The sequence below is a fragment of the Carcharodon carcharias genome, chromosome 8 (genome assembly GCF_017639515.1).
Source record: "Carcharodon carcharias isolate sCarCar2 chromosome 8, sCarCar2.pri, whole genome shotgun sequence".
In the NCBI taxonomy this organism is placed as follows: domain Eukaryota; kingdom Metazoa; phylum Chordata; class Chondrichthyes; order Lamniformes; family Lamnidae; genus Carcharodon; species Carcharodon carcharias.
In genome coordinates, this window is record NC_054474.1 from 30,419,051 (window position 1) to 30,438,634 (window position 19,584).

The window sequence follows — 19,584 nt, forward strand, 5'->3', positions numbered from 1 at the left end:
CTTATATAAAAAAGTGGATATTTACAACCAATAATATTTAGTAATTGTAAAATGTCCTTCCCGGAATACCAGGTTGGTCTGACAGTACAGTATCTGGATGCAGACAGTACCTTATGCAGTACAATTTCTTAACACTTTTTGCTTAAGTGGATTACCTGTGTGGTAGCTACCAGGAATTATAATGTGTGTTCGGCTCTAATGATGCAGGGCTGCTCACATTCTAACTCCCACCAAATCCAATTTAGCCAACACCTCGCTGCTCACTGATCTACATTGACTCTCGATCCAGCAACAGCTCAGTATTAAAACTCTCATCCTTGTTTTTAAATCCTACAAAGCCTTGCTCCTCCCTATCTCTGCAACCTTCTCCAGCCCTACAAACCTCCAAGATCTTTGTGTTCCTTTAATTCTGGCCTGCAGAGCCCGATTTTCTTCGCTCCACCACTGGTGGCTGGGCTTTCAACTGCCTGGGCCCTAAGCTGAGAAGTTCCTTTCTTAATGCTCTATACCTCTTTCCCCATCTTTAAGTGGCTCTTTAAAATCTAAAACAAAAACAGAATTACCTGGAAAAACTCAGCAGGTCTGGCAGCATCGGCGGAGAAGAAAAGAGTTGACGTTTCTAGTCCTCATGACCCTTCGACAGAACTTGCGTTCGAGTCCAAGAAAGAGTTGAAATATAAGCTGGTTTAAGGTGTGTGTGTGGGGGGCGGAGAGATAGAGAGACAAAGAGGTGGAGGGGGGGTGCGGTGTGGTTGTAGGGACAAACAAGCAGTGATAGAAGCAGATCATCAAAAGATGTCAACGACAATAGTACAATAGAACACATAGGTGTTAAAATTAAAGTTGGTGATATTATCTAAATGAATGTGCTAATTAAGAATGGATGGTAGGGCACTCAAGGTATAGCTCTAGTGGGGTTTTTTTTTATATAATGGAAATAGGTGGGAAAAGGAAAATCTTTATAATTTATTGGAAAAAAAAGGGAAGGGGGAAACAGAAAGGGGGTGGGGATGGGGGAGGGAGCTTACGACCTAAAGTTGTTGAATTCAATATTCAGTCCGGATGGCTGTAAAGTCCCTAGTCGGAAGATGAGGTGTTGTTCCTCCAGTTTGCGTTGGGCTTCACTGGAACAATGCAGCAAGCCAAGGACAGACATGTGGGCAAGAGAGCAGGGTGGAGTGTTGAAATGGCAAGCGACAGGGAGGTTTGGGTCATTCTTGCGGACAGACCGCAGGTGTTCTGCAAAGCGGTCGCCCAGTTTACGTTTGGTCTCTCCAATGTAGAGACCACCACATTGTGAGCAACGAATGCAGTAGACTAAGTTGGGGGAAATGCAAGTGAAATGCTGCTTCACTTGAAAGGAGTGTTTGGGTCCTTGGACGGTGAGGAGAGAGGAAGTGAAGGGGCAGGTGTTGCATCTTTTGCGTGGGCATGGGGTGGTGCCATAGGAGGGAGTTGAGGAGTAGGGGGTGATGGAGGAGTGGACCAGGGTGTCCCGGAGGGACTTGGAAAAATTTATTAATTTTGCTTCCAATCTCCACCCCTCCATCATTTTCACGTGGTCCATCTCTGACACTTCCCTTCCCTTCCTTGACCTCTCTGTCTCAATCTCCGGTGATAGACTGTCCACCAATATCCATTACAAACCCACCGACTCCCACAGCTATCTCGACTACAGCTCCTCACACCCCGCTTCCTGTAAGGACTCCATCCCATTCTCTCAGTTCCTTCGCCTCCGTCGCATCTGTTCCACCCACACTATCTCTCCGCCCCCCACACAGACACCTTAAACCAGCTTATATTTCAACTCTTTCTTGGACTCGAACGCAAGTTCTGTCGAAGGGTCATGAGGACTCGAAACGTCAACTCTTTTCTTCTCCGCCGATGCTGCCAGACCTGCTGAGTTTTTCCAGGTAATTCTGTTTTTGTTTTGGATTTCCAGCATCCGCAGTTTTTTTGTTTTTATCTTTAAAATCTACCTCTTTGACCTATGTGTTGGTCACCTGTCCTAATGTCTCTTTACATGGTTCAGAGTTAAATGTTATTGCTTTGATAATCACTCCTGTGAAACAGCTATAAAAGCAAAGAGTTGCTGTGTATGTTTTACACTCACATATGCAATTGAAACCATGAATTATTTCAAATGTATTGTCCTCTTGAATTGTAATTATTTTGCATTCAAAAATAAAACTTTTGTCATCGTGGCTCCAAACCCACTTACAACCTGTTTCTCAATCAATTCAAGCAAAAAGCAATCAATTGCTGACTGAGTTTGAATATATGAAATTGGCTGGAAATTGACTAAGAGACTGCTGTTCAAAATGATAAAGCAGCTTTATTACTCTGCTTTTGTAGCAATACTTACAAAACCCCATCTCACTTTGATACAATATTATTGGACAACAATCCACTTTAATTGCTACTTTGGAAATCTGAAGGAAGAATGTTCTGCCTGGTTATTGATTTCACATTAACTTTCCCTGAATCTAAGTACAGTGAAACATCACGTAACACTTCTGCTCACACCGTGTTTGCAGTTCAAATCATACGTTTCAAGTTAAAGTGAAACGAACAGAGGTTTGCCCCAGCTAGACTTAACCAAAAAGATTTCAAAACAAGCAAGCAAATACTGTGATTTAAAACAATGTTGAAAGGTTGCCATGACATCGTAGAAGGGTATCATCTCATCAGGAATGACAGCCTTGTAGAATAACAATTTTCTCCTTCACCAGACAAATTACAACCACACCTCTGGCTTAGTTTAAAGAAAGATAAACAGCTGCCTGGCTCTATAAATGTGAATGAAATTAAGCCTTGTGCATATCTGCATTTCAGTTCAGCTTCTACAGTGATACGAGAATGAATGCCCTGCAAAGCTTAAACCATAAGGTGCATCAAACAACAGGATAAACAATTGTATAAATAAAAACAAAAAAACTGCGGATGCTGGAAATCCAAAACAAAAACAGAATTACCTGGAAAAACTCAGCAGGTCTGGCAGCATCGGCGGAGAAGAAAAGAGTTGACGTTTCGAGTCCTCATGACCCTTCGACAGAACTTGAGTTCGAGTCCAGGAAAGGACTCCCCCCTTCCTTTTTTTTCCAATAAATTATAAAGATTTTCCTTTTCCCACCTATTTCCATTATTAAAAAATAAAAAAAAACCCACTAGAGCTATACCTTGAGTGCCCTACCATCCATTCTTAATTAGCACATTCGTTTAGATAATATCACCAACTTTAACTTTAACACCTATGTGTTCTATTGTACTATTGTCGTTGACATCTTTTGATGATCTGCTTCTATCACTGCTTGTTTGTCCCTACAACCACACCAACCCCCTCCACCTCTCTGTCTCTCTATCTCTCCGCCCCCCACACACACACCTTAAACCAGCTTATATTTCAGCTCTTTCCTGGACTCGAACTCAAGTTCTGTCGAAGGGTCATGAGGACTCGAAACGTCAACTCTTTTCTTCTCCGCCGATGCTGCCAGACCTGCTGAGTTTTTCCAGGTAATTGTATAAATAACGTCAGGTAAAATACAAGAAAGCACATTGGCTACACTAAGTGAAAGGATCAACCTCACAATGATACAGTGAATTGTAGGACACAGCCACACAAAGTACACTATACATACATTGGACAACACAGGATATAGCAGAAAACAGAATGGAACCCACATGGAATATCGTCATCATCATTTTCTAAGTGTCATGCTGAGTGACATAGGCTACCATGGTCTTCAAAACCTTACCATCATAGCAACAGTGGAAGACCTTGTTGTTCAAGCTCAGGCTAAGCCAGTCTTCAATATTGTCGAACTGCTTCCTTCGCTGTCAGCCTCCTACTCTTTTCCTGTTAATCTTTCTGGTGGTGTGATTATGTATATTAACCCATCTGCATGAATAAGATGACCAAAGAACTCCATTTGTGTCCTTTGGATGTTATTTAAGGTTACATTGATTGTATTGGAGTAGAAAAGTCTACAGTAATAAATACCAGTGCACAGAGGAGGATGCGGCTCCACAAATAACCCCACCCTCAATGACAGCACACAATACTCCATACATCCTTGCTCCTGTACTCAAGTCCTTTTGCAATGAAGGCCAACATACCATTTGCCTTCTTAACTGCTTGCTGCACCTGTATGCTTGCTTTCAGTAATTGGTGTACAAGGACACCTAGGTCCCTTTGTACACTAACATTTCCCAATCTATCACTATTTAAATAATACTCTGCCTTTCTTTTTTTCTTACCAAAGTGGACAACTTTACACTTATCCACGTTATACTGCATCTGCCATGTATTTGCCCACTCACTCGACTTGTCGAAATCGCCCTGAAGCCTCTTCACATCCTCCTCACCACTCACATTCCCACCAAGTTTCATGTCATCAGCAAACTAGGAAATATTACATTTGGTCCCCTCATCCAAATCATTAACAAATATTGTGAATAGCTGGGGCCCAAGCACTGATCCCTGCGGTGCCTTACTAGTCACTGCTTGCCATTCCAAAAAAGACCCATTTATTCCTATTCCTGTTTCCTGTTGTCTGCTAACCAATTCACAATCCATGGTAATATATTACCCCCAATCCTATGTGCTTTAATTTTGCACACTAATCTCTTATGTGGTACTTTATCAAAAGCTTTCTGAAAATCCAAATACATCGCGTTCATTGGTTTTCCATTATCTATTGTACTAGTTACATCCTCAAACATACTCCAGTAGGTTTGTCACAGAATCACACAGTGTACAAGAGGCCCTTCAGCCCATCGAGTCTGCACCAACACGTGAGAAACACCTGACCTACTTACCTAATCCCATTTACCAGCACTTGGCCCATAGCCTTGAATGTTATGACATGCCAAGTGCTCATCCAGGTACTTTTTAAAGGATGTGAGGCAACCCTCTCAGGCAGTGCATTCCAGATCATCACCGCCCTCTAGGTAAAAACGTTTTTCCTCACATCCCCCACCTTGAACTTGTGTCCCCTCGTGACTAACCCTTCAACTTAGGGGAACAGCTGCTCCCTATCTACCCTGACCATATCCCTCATAATCTTGTAAACCTCGATCAGGTTGCCCCTCAGTCTGCCCTGCTCCAACAAAAACAACCCAAGTCTATCCAACCTCTCTTCATAACTTAAATGTTTCCCTACCACTGACGTGAGACTCACTGGTCTATAGCTCCCTGGCTTATCTCTACAACACTTCTTAAATAGCGGAACCACATTAGCTGTTCTCCAGTCCTCTGGCACCTCCCCTGTGGCCAAAGAGGAATTAAAAAATCGGCTCAGAGCCCCTGCGATCTCCTCCCTTGCCTCCCTCAGCAGTCTGGGACACAAATCATCCAGACCTGGAGATTTGTCCACTTTTAAGCCTGCCAACACCTTGTCACTCTCTATATCAACTTGCTCAAGAGCCTCGTAGTCTCTCTCCCCGAGTTCCATACCTTCATCCTCATGCTCTTGGGTGAAGACGGATGTGAAGTATTCGTTCAACACTCTAGTGATGTCCTCTGGCTCCACCCATAGATTTCCCCCTTGGTCCCTAATGGGCCCTACTCTTTCCCTGGTTATCCTCTTCCCATTGATATACTTATAGAATATCTTGGGATTTTCCCCACTTTTACCAGCCAGGGTGTTCTCATATCCCCTCTTTGCTCTCCTAATTGCTTTCTTAAGCCCCACCCTGCACTTTCTGTACTCCACTAATGCCTCTGCTGATTTGCTTCCCTTGTACCTGTTGAAAGCCTCTCTTTTCCTCCTCATTGTATCCTGAATATCTCTGGTCATCCATGGTTCTCTGGGCTTGTTACTCCTTCCCATCACCCTAGAGGGAATATGTTATGCCTGTACCCTCCCCATTTCCTTTTTGCACAGCCTCCACTGCTCTTCTGTAGATTTCCCCACAAGTAGCTGTTCACAGTCTACCTTGGCCAGATCCTGCCTTATTTTACTAAAATCCACTCTCCCCCAATCCAAAATATTTGTTTGCAACTTGTCTATTTCTTTGTCCATAACAAGCTTAATTAGTACCATGTTGTGCTCGCTACCACTAAAATGCTCCCCCACCACCACCTTAGCCATCTGTCCAGCTTCATTCCCCAGAATTAGGTCCAGCACTGCGCCGTCCCTTTTTGGACCCTCTACATATTGACTTAAAAAGTTGTCCTGTACATATTTCAAGAAACCCACTCTATCCAAGCCCTTAACACTATGTCTATCTCAATTTATGTTGGGCAAGTTGAAATCACCTAATATAGTTACCCTATTTTTATTGTTTTTACACACCTCCACAAATTGTGCACATATTTGCTCCTCAATTTTCCGCTGACTATCTGGGGGTCTATAATAAACACCTAACAATGTGGCCCCTTTTTTTATTCCTAAGCTCTACCCACAAAGTTTCATTCGATGCCCCCTCCAAGATATCATCTCTCCTTACTGCAGTAACTGACTCCTTAACAAATAATGCAATGCCTCCTCCTCTTTTACCCCCTCCCCTGTCTCACCTGAAGATTCTATATCCCGGAATGTTGAGCTGTCAATCCTGATCCTCCCTCAACCACGTCTCAGAGATGGCTCCTCTATCACAATTCCACGTGTTAATCCTCACCCTTAACTCATCTGTTTTACCTGTAATACTCCTGGCATTAAAGTAGAGGCCATCCAGCCTTGCCTTACTCCTTTGAAACTTAATGCAGCTGTACTCCCGCTGACTTGATGGTTTTACTGTATTATGATGTGTCCCTATTCTGCTAACATTCTGTGTCCCCTCCCCCTGCAGAATTAGTTTAAACTCCTCCCAACAGCACTAGCAAACCCACCCACAAGAATGTTAGCCCCGCTATGGTTCAGATGTGGACCATCCCGCTTGTACAGGTCCCACCTTCCCCAGAAATGGTCCCAGTGATCCAGTAATCTAAAACCCTCCCTCCTGCACCAACTCTTAAGGCACATTTTCATCTGCGCTATTCTATTTCTGAGTTCGCTAGCACATGGCACTGGGAGTAATCCAGAGATTACAACCTGAGAGGTCTTGCTTTTTAGTCTACTGCCTAACTCCCTGAATTCTTGATGCAATACTTCATCCCTCTTTCTACCTATGTCATTGGTACCAACATGTACCATGACCTCTGCCTTATCACCCTCCCACTTCCGGATGCCCTGTAGCTGTTCAGTGACAAACATGATTTCCCTTTCATAAATCCATGTTGACTTTGTCAAATCCAGTTGGTATTTTCTAAGTGTCCTTTTATCACACCCTTTATAATAGACTCTAGCATTTTCCCTACAACCAATATCAGGCTAAGTCCTCAAGTCAGAGGGAATACAGCTGCATTAAGCCACACCTCCTTTTCAAAAAGTGGGTTTACAATTGCCACCCTCCAACCTGCCGGCACTTATCTAGAATCTACAGAATTTTGGAAGATGACAACGAATGCATCCAGTATTTCTATGGCCACCTCCCTTAGTACCCTGAGTGTAGATTATTAGGCCCTGGGGAGCTTTCAGCTTAAAATCCCATTAATTTCTCCAGCACTGTTGTTTTAGTAATATTAATTTCCTTCAATTCCTCCTTCTCACTAAACCCTCAATTCCCTAGCATTTCTGGGAAGTTATTTGTGTCTTCCTCCGTGAAGACAGAACTAAAGTATTTGTTTGCCATTTCCTTGTTCTCTATTAAAAGTTCTCCTGTTTCAGACTGTAAGGGCCTGTTATGCCCGATGCAGTTGGTGCTACTGAGTTATTTAAAAATTCTAGAGGGAAAATGATTGTCATAACCTATACTTTAAGTGGTATGTTTGAGATGCGGCTCTAAATTCAGGAATAAGACCACCGGTTATCAAGGTTTTACATTAAACTAAATGAAACATTTTATTAATTTACACAGGTTAAAATATATATACATATGACTACAAATTACTACTATTATAACTTTTAACAAATTCCCAAACTAATCTCCATTAAGGCAACAGCAACCCATAGACTTAACCAGACACCAGGAAAAGAACTTTCACCTAACAAATTCAAATTAAGTTCTTTTCACTTTGGTTCCTGTGGAGACAGTTGGAGGCTTACAGCTGCTGTTGATCTCACATTGCGTCTGCCCTACATACACAACACTGCTGAAGTTATACCTAGCACTACTCATTGAATGTAAATTCTCATTATATCACAAACCTCTCCAAAAATAAAACCCCTTTCATGGTACCAATTTTATTAGTAATATAAACATATTGCTTGGTGTCTGCTTGATATGTGTCAGTTTTCACCTCACTTCACAAAAATGCAAATGCACTCTACCTCTGTGTTTACATCTCAAAATTAGAACACATCAAAGCACCCAGACTAGCTGGCTTTAATCCAATTAAGACTCACCCACAAACTACACTTCTATTTTAAAAAAAAAATTTCCAATAATATTATATACATTAATAGCTTCATGACAAGAACCTTCATTTGTTTTCATTAATATTTTTCTTTTTACATACTTACAGAAGCTATTATAGTCTGCTTTTATGTTCCTTGCAAGTTTACTCTCTTACTCTACTTTTTCTATTAATGCTGCGAACAGTTTTGGTCACCTTTCTAAGGAAAAATATACTGGCATTGGAAGCAGCCCAGAGAAGGTTGACTAGGTTGATCCTGGGTATGGAGGGATTTTCTTGTGAGGAGACATTGAGGAGGTTGGGTTTGAACTCTTTGGAATTTTAAAAAATGAGAGGTGACCTTATTGAAACACATAAGATTCTTAGGGGGCTTGACAGGTTAGACACTGAGAGGTTGTTTCCCCTTGTGGGAGAGTCTAGGACCAGAGGGCAGAATCTCAGAGTAAGGGGGTGCCCATATAAGACAGTGATGAGGAGGAATTTCTTCGCTCAGAGGGTAATGAATCTGTGGAATTCTTTACCACAGAGAGCTGTAGAGGCTGGGTTGTTAAATATATTCAAGGCTGAGGTAGGCAGATTTTTAATCTGTAAGGGAATCAAGGGTTATGGGGAAAAGGTAGGAAAGCAGAGTTGAGGATTATCAGATCAGCCATGATCTCATTGAATGGTGGAGCAGACTCAATAGGCTAAATGGCCTACTTCTGTTCCTACATCATATAATGTTATGGTCCCCTCTTAATCAATCTCTTTGTCTTCATTTGCTGAATTCCAAACTGCTCCCGATCTTCGGGCCTGCTACATTATCTAGCAAATTTATATGACTCCTCTTTGGATCTAATACTGTCCTTAATTTATTTTGTTAGCGATGGTTGGGCCACTTTTCCTGTTGTGTTTTTGTGCCAGAAAGGAATGTATAATTGTTGCAATGCATACATTCACTCCTTAAGTTTAGCCATTGCCTATCCACGGCCATGCTTTTCAATGAAGTTTCTCAGTGTAGCTTAGCCAACTCCCACCTCATTCCTTTGTAGTATTTTTTGTTTAGATTTAGGATCCTAGTTTCGGATCAGGCTACTTCACTTTCAACCCTAATGAAGAATTCTATCATGTTCTGATCACTGTTCCTTAAAGATCCTCATAAAACAAGATTAATTAATGCCTTCTCATTGCAAAATATCAAATCTAGGATAGCCTGTTTCCTAGTTGACTCCTTGACATACTGGTCTAAAAAACATTTCGTACACACTCCAGGAATTCATCCGCCACAGTATTATTGTTAATCTGGTTTGCCCGGTCTATATGTAGCTTAAAGTCACCCATGATTACTATAGCATCCTTCTTACACACATCTCTAATTTCCTGTTTGATGCTGTCCCCTACCTTACCACTACAGTTTGGAGGTCTATAGACAACTCCCATGAATGTTTTCCACCCCTTGTTGCTTCTTAGCTCCACCCAGACTGATTCTATATCTAGGTTATCTGACCCAATATCCTCTCTCACTATTGCACTGTTTTCATCCTTAACTAACAATGCCACCACACCTCCTTTTCCTTTTTGCCTGTCCTTCCTAAATATCGCGTATCCTTGGATATTTAGTACCCAGCCTTGGTCACCCTGCTGTCCTGTCTCCGTAACCACAATCATATCATACCCATTTACATTTATTTGCATTGTTAATTCATCTAACTTATTGTGAATGCTCTGTGCATTCAGATACAGTGCCTTTAGATTTGTCTTTTTAACATTTTTACAGATTGTTTTGAACAATGGCCCTATTTGCTGCTAGCCCTTGTTTCCTCTGCCTTCCACTTCTGTTTTCTATTTTTATGTCTCTCATTCCTATTTTAGTTTCCCACTCACGTGTCTCTGCAGTCAAGTTCCCATCCCTGTACCACTCTAGCTTAAATCCTCCCCCGTCATGAAGAGAGTAATGTCTATGGTGTTATTGGAAATTATTTTTTAAAATGAAGTTTAGTGATGTCTATGTGTGTCTTAATTGGATTAAAGCCAGCTAGTCTGGGTGCTTTGATATAGTAGTTTTGAGATGTTAATTGGGTGAACAGTAAGGAGAACAGTAAGGTAAAATATTCATTTGCATTTGTTGAATAAACCATTCAAGACTGTGGGTAAAATCTTGCACCTAGCTAGAAGAAGCCAAACAATGTGTTTATTTTTTCATCTTACTGATAAAATTGGTGCTATGTAAGGGGTTTTATTGTTAGAAGAGCTGAAGTTCAAAAGACCTAGTGATACAATGAAAATTTACATTCAAAAGGAAAGCTAGTTTATAAAGAAAGGAGTTTGTGTATGTAAGATAGAGGCATTTAAGATTTAACCAGCCTGTACGCCTCCAAGCAACTGCAAAGGAGCCTCATTTGGAATTCATAAGGTCAAATGTACTTTGCCTGGTGTCTATTTAAAGTCTGTAAGTTACTGTTGACTTAGTGGAGATTTACCTGGGGTGATTAATTTGGAGATTTGTTAAAAAGTTATTATATTAGTAATTTAAAGCCATGTGTATGTGTTTAATTTGTTGCTAAAATAATAAATATTTAATTTAGTTTTATATAAAAACCACGAGACTCAGGGGTCTTATTCCTACTGAATTCAAAGTCTGCATCTCAAACTTACAAATTGCAAAAATAGAGACAGTTGTTTCAAGTTTCTCTCTGGATTTTGAACAGCTCTGCCTTTACCTTCAGCTGAGTCATAATAACTGGGGGCTCATCTGGGATATATTTGTAATTCCTTGAATTGTTTGGAATTGGTGAATCTTAGGGCTATGAGTATAAGAGGCACTTTGAATTCAAGAGTTGGTGAGGTTTTTTAGAAGCGGTAAGACTGCAAAAATAGTTGCATCCATGGATAAATCTTTTTTGGAAATGGAAGTTATAGCTCCAATTGTGTTACAAAAAGTAAGCAAGAGTAAGTTAACAGAGTTAGTGGATAAATCACAACTGGGGTTACCTGCCAGGAAATCAGACATAACTGAAGTGATAGATCAGCATTTGAAATTGGAAGGAATACCTGAGGGGCAGAGTTCTTCAAAGGGTGGTTCATTGGAATGGGCTCAAATTCAGTTGCAAATGAAAATGATTGAATTGGAAGAAAATGAATGAGACAGGGAATTCAAAAGGGAACAGGCAGAAAGGAAGGGGAGAGAAAGAAAACAGGAAAGGAAATTACAAATTGTGAAGATAGACAGCGAGGAAAGAGAAGAGAGAGAGAATTCCAACTGAAAATGTTGGCAGTTAAAAAAGAGACGCCAGGAGGTGAGGAAGGACTTATCTCCAGAGTAGAACCCAGTGTAAAGATGTTTAAATGTGTACAAGTTCTTCCAAAGTTTAAGGAAAATTATATTGAAATATTCTTTATTATATTTGGGAAGATAGATAAAATGAAGAAATGGTCACAGGAAAACTGGACATTATTGTTGCAGTCCAGCTTGGTGGGTACAGCGCATGAGGTATATGCTTCACTATCTGAAGAGGTTTGAGTGAATTATGATGTGGTATAAAAGACTATTCTAAGTGCATATGAGTTGATTCCTAAAGCATACAGGCAGAAATTTAGGAATATGAGAAAACAGCCTGGGCAAACTTATATTGAGTTTGAAAGAGTAAAACAAAATAATTTTGACCGGTGGATATGGGTTTTAAAAATAGAGACAATATATGCAATTTTTAGAGAAGTAATCCTTTTGGAAGAATTTAAAGACTCAATCCCTTTGGTAGTGAGAACTCGTGTGGAGGAACAGAGGGTTGATTCTATAAGGCAAGCTGCAGAGATAGCTGATGATTATGAGTTAGTTAACGGGGCTAAACCTTTTTTCCGTCACTCTTTTGAATCGGAAAAGGATAGAAAGTGGGAAGGTGAAAGGAAGGTAAGTGTCAGGGAAGAGAAGGAGTAGCTGAAAATTCCCTGATAGTTTTTTCTCAGGACAAAAAGGAAGATGTTGAAGGTAGAAGTGACATTTGAAAAGTGAGGTGTTTTCATTGTAATAAAGTGGGGCACACAAAGTCAATGGGCAAAATTTTTTACTTTTTTTTTAAATTCTTCATCTAAAGCATGCACTAGCCCCGCTTGCAATCTCCCCCCACCCACCTGCACAGGCAGCACAGCGTGCTACCACTTGCATTTCACACTAGGCAGCCCTTAATTGGCCCACCAGCATGAAATCACCTTCCAGCCTCAAGTGCGGGCGGCAGTCAGCTTCCCAACCACCCATGCCTGCCCCCGCTGAGCCCATCTGACAAGGGCTAAATTCTGCCCAGTGTGTTGGAAATTACAGGTAAAATCTGTATGAATTATTGGGGTACAGAACAGTTCTGGAAGTAAAAGTACTGTGGGTTCTGGGGTTCAAGCAGAGGAAAAACCAATGGTTTGTGTACAGGTAAAACAGGGAGAATCAGTGATAGGTGAAGAAGCGGGAATGTGTTCACAATTTACCTAAGAGAATTCTGAGGAGCAGGTTGCAGAAATATTTAAACACTTTGTTTGTGAAGGCAAAGTCTTTCCACGTGTACAAGGTTGAGTAGGTAAACAAGTTAAAATTTTAAGAGTTACAATCTTAAGTGTTGTGGGATAGTGATTTTTGTTATTCAGAGGGAGTATTGCAGGAGCAGGTGATAATAAGTGTGGTTCAAGGAGATGCTAAATCTATTCCATTGTGGAAGGTAAATTTAAAGAATGAGCGGAAAGCCGGTGAATGTTAATGTTGGAGTAGTGGAAAAATTGCCCTTTCCAGGATTTAATTTATTCTGGGTAATGATATAGCTGGATCACAAATGTGGGTGATGCCTATGGTAGCTGAGCAGCCTACAGAAGTGTTTTCAACAGAGGTGTTACAGAAGGAGCATCCTGGATTGTTTCCTGATTGTGTGATAACGGGATAAAAAGCTAGTTGAGAAGAATAAGATAAACAAGAAAGGCAGGTAGTTCAAAGGCAGGAAGAAGGAGTTGAAATCCAATTAGCATGCATTGTGTTGATAGCATTGTTCAGGAAGACACAAGAGAAGACAATTCAGCTGAAATGTTTAAATCAAGGCAGTTAATTAAGTTGCAGCAGGAGGATTTGCAATTATATCAGAAAGCTTATTTGGAAACAGAGGCAAAATGTAGTCCAATATGTTATTACCATAAGGGCAATATTTTAATGAGAAAATGGAGGCCTTAGTTTCAGAAAATGAAAGTTGGAGAGAAGTGAATCAGATTGTTATCTCTTTAGGGTGTAGAAATGAGATCCTGAGGATTGCTCATGAAATTCCAATGGGGTCACAATTAGGAATTAGGGAAACACAGGAAAAGATAGAGATCTTTTTGGCCAGGATTGCATAGGGATGTAGTCAAATTTTATACAACCTATCGTACATATCAAATAATAGGGAAACCACAAGCAGTGATTAAGCCAGCACCTTTAATCACAATACCAGCATTTGAAGAACCTTTTACTGGGGTCATGAATGATTGTGTAGGACCACTCCTTAAGACTGAAAGTGGAAATCAGTACTTACTAACAATAATGGATGTGTCTACCAGGTTTCCTGAGGTGATACCTTTGAGAAATATTACAACTGAAAAGATTGTGGAGGAGTGTTATGACTGATGCAGTTGGTAAAGTGGAGTTTTTAAAAGAATCCCAGAAGGGAACTTTAAACAACCGTCATAACCAATGATTTAAGTGTTATGTTTGAGATGCGACTCTAAACTCAGGAATCAGACAACTATTTCTCAAGATCTTACATCAACCTAAATTAAACATTTTATTAATTTACACAGGTTAAAATATATATACACATGGCTACAAATTACTATTGTAATAACTTATAACAAATTCCCAAACTAATCTCCATTGAGGCAACAACAACCCATAGACTTAACCAAACAACAGGCAAAACATTTTCACCTTATGAATTCAAAATGAGGCTCTTTTCACTGTGGAGCCAGTTGGAGGCTTGCAGCTGCCTTTTGATCTTATATTGCCTCTGCCTGCACACCCGAAAACTACTGAAGTTATACCTACCAGCCCCATTGAATGTTAATTCTCATTGTATCAACAAACTCTTTGAACTTCACCTTTTAACAATGAAACCCATTTCATAGTGCCAATTGTATTAGTAATATAAACATATTGGCCAGAATTTTGCCCTTGAAGGGCGGGCAGGCCCGACCAACTCGACAGGGGTGGGCAGACAATTGCCGCCACCAAAACGGGCTGTGCAGGTATTTTCCACGGGCGGGCCAATTAAGGCCTGTCCAGCAAGTTAGTGACTCCCGTGGAGAATGGGAAAATAGTCGCGGCCGGTGGTGGGGGGGGGGGGGGGGGCGGCGTGGGGGGGGGGGGGGTGTTCAGACTGCCAGTTCCAATGGCAGCCTGCATAAAGAGCGGCCAGGCAGCCTGCTTGAGGCAGTGCACCATGACCACTCAGGAAGAGAGAGAGGTTGCTGTGGTTGGACAGGAGCATGAGCAGGAGGCGGGGGGGCAGGTTGCAGGAGAGGCCAGCGGGGGGCCACTGTGCCCCTCACTTCTCCGAAGCATGCCTTGCTGTCCTCCCCCAAGAGGTTTCTAGCCATCGGGATGTATTGTATCTGGGTGATGGGAGGAGGAGGGCCCCCTATGTCATCAGGCAGGCGTGGGAGGAGGTTGGTGACACTGTAAGCGCCCATGATGATGTGCAGCACCACAGGCATGAGTGCTACAACAGATTCAATGATTTGCTGTGCCCTGGAATGGTGAGTACCATGTCGGCCTTGGCCATTTGACCCAGAAGGTAGCCTTAGCCTTTGGGCTGCGCACCCCACCCCCCCTCCAATGTCTTAGTGTTGTTACTGCATTGGGCATTTGGCACATGCTGGGTGGGCAAATGGGTACTGACCATGCTTACATCAGCCTTAGCAGTTGAGGAGAAGATGGGTTCTCCCTGCAGCATATGTTGGTGTTTGTCGCATTTGAGTAGTCTGGGGGCAACCTGCAGGGGAGGCAGCTAAACACATACTCAGAACTCCAACACATGTCTGATTGATGATGATGAGATGGTGGAAGGGGAGCCTCAAGGTGTCGTGGCCAAGTGCCATCTGCTGGCGTTGGCACCTAGTTGCACCTCCTTGCCATGGTCGCTAACACCCATGTGCTATTCAAAGTGATGGACGCCGAATGTGTCCAAGGTGTCCGTTGGGGGAGGGGGTTGGGAGCAGCCGTACTATCTTCTGGGGATTGATCTCCAGTAGTATGGACAGGTGCTGCTGGAGGCCTCAGATGGCCCACTGTGGTTGGGGTGCGGTGTGCGCGTGCGGAGTACATGAGCGATTAACCCCAATAAATCCTCTTCTGTGTTTTGCAGGCAAAAAGTGAACACAATCAGCAGGACTGCCAGAAGACTGGAGGTGGGCACACCCTGATCCAATGCCTCATGACCTTTGAGGAGCAGGCCATGGAGCGGGGGAGGAGGCAGGTGGCCAGGGCGGCTGGTGTCAGCGAGGCTGGGGTCCAGCGGCCAGGTATTTGAGGTCTGCAGTCCCATCCACTCTGTCTGCCCACCATCCAAACCACTGATGGCTGCTGCAATCATTAATGCTGCAACAATGCTCATTCACAGACTGAGACACTCTGACGTGTGGGTCATACACAAAGGACCCTCGTCCCCTTGAGGAATCGCATCTCCACCACCTTCCAAAGTCACCTTATCCCACTTGTGACCACTATCCCCATGGCCTAACATGCCACGGCATCGCTGCTGCACATCCAAAGACTTATTGCATCTCAGGGGGTTTGGGACCTCCAGCACCCTTTCAGCCAGTATATCCCACATTACTCTGTCCAAAAGGTCCTCATCACCTCAGCTGTGAACCTTATGGCACTCACTTAAATAAATGCCACCAGGTTTCTCATGCCTGTGCCAAGGGGAAATGTTGCCTTCTGTCCACCTGGTCTATGACCCTCCTAATGGAATGAAGGTCAATAATATGACCTGTCAACCTCCTGTGATCGACAGCAAATGTCACCAGTATTTGCGATGTTTCCTCAGCACCGCAACTATCCAGGTCCCAATGCATCCAGGTCAGGAACCTCTGCACTCTCCCCACTCCAAAGGTACATAACATGCCATGTGGCATTCCTGAGGCCATCTGCCCAGCCTGTCTGTATGCGCGTCTAATGTTTGGGCCTGCTCTTGATTCTTTTCCACCCCACCTTAGGGTCTTGAAGGGTGAGCGACTTATGAGGCTGGGGGGGAAAGGGATGAAAGGTTTAACTGACCATACGCTAACTGATGCACTGTCTCTATTGTTAATTTCAGCATCACCACCAGATGGCCACACCCAGAGACACTGCAGCCCCCCCTCCACACCTGAGACCCAAGACGTGCAACTTGCAGCTCATCATTTCAGCCAGCTAGGCACCAGCACAGACACAAACACCTCGGTGGGGACTTTACCATCGGCTAGTGTCCCGGGTCACAGTGGAGAGGGCACTTCACAATCGCTGGAGGAGATGGTAGGGATAGAGAGTTCCAATGGCGCCAGCAGCCGGAGTGCTGCAGGGGACGTGGCACATGCTGAGTCCGGCACTGACAACGTGCCTCTGGAGTTGTCACCAATGCAGCAGCTGCAGGACAAGCGGCAGGAAGCGCATTTGCATCTGGCAGGGTTGTATGAGGGTGTGCTTCAGTTGGTCTCTGCGATGGAGGAGTCCAGGCAGAGTGCACGTGAAGGCATGAACCTCAGGGCAGAGTTTCAGGCTTCCTCCACTGAGAGATTGGCGACTCTTATGGAGAGGGGGTTCGATCGGTTGGAGAATCTTCTGATTGGGTTACACTCTGACCTGCAAGCCCTCACAGTGGTACTGGCCACGGGTGGTCAATCCCAATGTGGGAAATGTTGTGGGCACCAAGTGTCGGCACTCGGTGCCCATGCATCTGTGGCGAGCAGGGAGGTCCCATGGGACCTCACGTCGGCGCAGCAGCTGCCTGTCGTCGCTGCAAGCTTCTCTCAGGGCACTCCAGATGAGGGCAGCTGCTCCTCCACCCCCCTGCCAGTCAATGTTGTTCCGTTGAGGCTGCGTCAACTGGGGAGGTGCCAGTTCTGGAACTGGCCACTCCCTCCCAGGCGGGGCCATCACAGGCTCCATGGGCCAGAGGACGCCTGCCAAGGTCATCGACACCAACAGGACAGCAGAGTCAGCAGGCTGTCTCACAAGCCACTCCGAGCGATGGGGCAGCACCTAGACGTAGCACCCGCAAACGAAAGCATAAGGCACGTTAGGCACTCCATGGGTATGTCACTGGTGATTTTGTGTTGACCTTAGAATGGGGAACAATGTACTTATGTTTGCAATGGAGAAGTTTCTGTTATATTTTGGACATAATAAAGTCCACTTTTCTGACCATGGCTGAGAGTGTTTCCTTTGTCCTGCATTTTTCTTTTTCACAGACATATCATGAGTGTTTGAGTGGACATTGATGTTTCTGTACTAAGCCATTAGTTGCAGCTGATGCAGTGGAAGATGTAGCACCTAAGTGCCACGTGTGGAAGCGCCAGGCAATGCTGGTCCTGCTGATCCATGTGTGTGGAACTAGCTGAAGGTTCATTAGATTAAAGTGTCCCGGATGTCCCTGCCTCCTTGGTGTAGTAGCGGGTCAGCGTGCTGCCCCTCATCATTGCCTTGTGCTTCCTCATCCTCTGAGCCACTGCTGGATTCATCATGTGCGGCCTCATTCACTGCGTCAAGGTCTTCATCATCAACTGCACCCCTCCCCCCCTTTCCAGCACAAGATTGTGCAGAGCGCAGCATGCTACCACTATCACAGAGACGCGATCTGGGGGTACTGGAGTGCGCCCCCTGAGCGGTCCAGACATCGGAAGTGCATCTTGAGAAGATCGATGGCTCTCTCCACCACAGCCCTTGTGGTGCCCTGGCTCCTATTGTAGCACTGCTCAACTTCTGTTCTTGGATGGTGGAGAGGCGTCATAAGCCTCCTTCGGCAGGATAGCCCTTGTCACCCAGCAGCCAACCATCCAGCTGAGCTGGAGCACTGCAGAGCCCTGGCACCTGAGTGTGTCTAAGGATGTAGGTGTCGTGGGAACTGCTTGGGTATCTTGCACAGACTTGCAGAATCTGCATCCTGTGATCACACACTATCTGCACGTTCATGGAGTGGAAGCCCTTCCTGTTGACGAAGACACCAGGCTCACCTGCTGGCGCCTTGATGGCCACATGTGTACAGTCTATAGCACCCTGGATGCAGGGGAAGCCAGCAATAGCCATGAAGCCTCTAGCTCGCTGTGCCTGACTTGCCTGGTCCCAGCGGAAATGAATACCCATCTGAACAGAACGTCTGTAACCTGCTTGACACAAGTGTGTATAGCTGATTGGGAGACACCTCAAAGATCACCCACCGGGCCCTGAAAGGAGCCAGAGGCATAGATGTGGAGGGCAACTGTGAGCTTCAGCGCTGCTGGCATGGAGTGTCCACTCACACAGTTAGGGGAGATCTCAGGGCCAATCATCTGACAGGTATAGGTGACTGTCTCCTTTGAGAGTCAGAGCCACCTTCGGTGCTGCACCTCAGTCACATTGAGGTAGCTGCTTCACCGCCTGTATACCCTGGCAGCAGGATAGTGGCGTATTTTGCGGCCTCTTCCACCTTGGACAACCTCTTGGCCCTGCGCCCCTTGTGCCTGCGCCTGGCCTCCCAAAGGTGGCTCCCCTGGAGGCTTCGTTCTTCCTCAGAGGAGCTGCTTCCAGTGGAGATGTCAGAATCCATACCCCCAGGCTAAATGGAGGCCTCCGGAAAGCTGCAGGCCTGAGAAAGATTACTGTCTGCAGACTGGTTTCAAAGTGCACAAAAAGCTCTTAGAAATCGATGGGAACTGCTAACAATCAAACAGGCAACTTTAAAACACTTTCTGCAATTAAAACTTCGTTGAAAACATGAACAACACCTCTTAGTCCACATATCCTGCCAGTGCATGACTTTTATTAAAAAATCACCTACTCGCCTGCCCGTTGGGCCTGTGCACTGACCCGAAGTTCGCATGGGCCCCTCAAAATCCTGGACAATTGGCCACTTAAGGTCCTTAATGAGGCCTTTAATTAATGGCGGGCACGTGTCCTCCTGTGCACGCCCGCCAACCGAAATATCGCGATGCCGCGCGCTGATGTCGGGACGCTCACTCGACATTTTAAG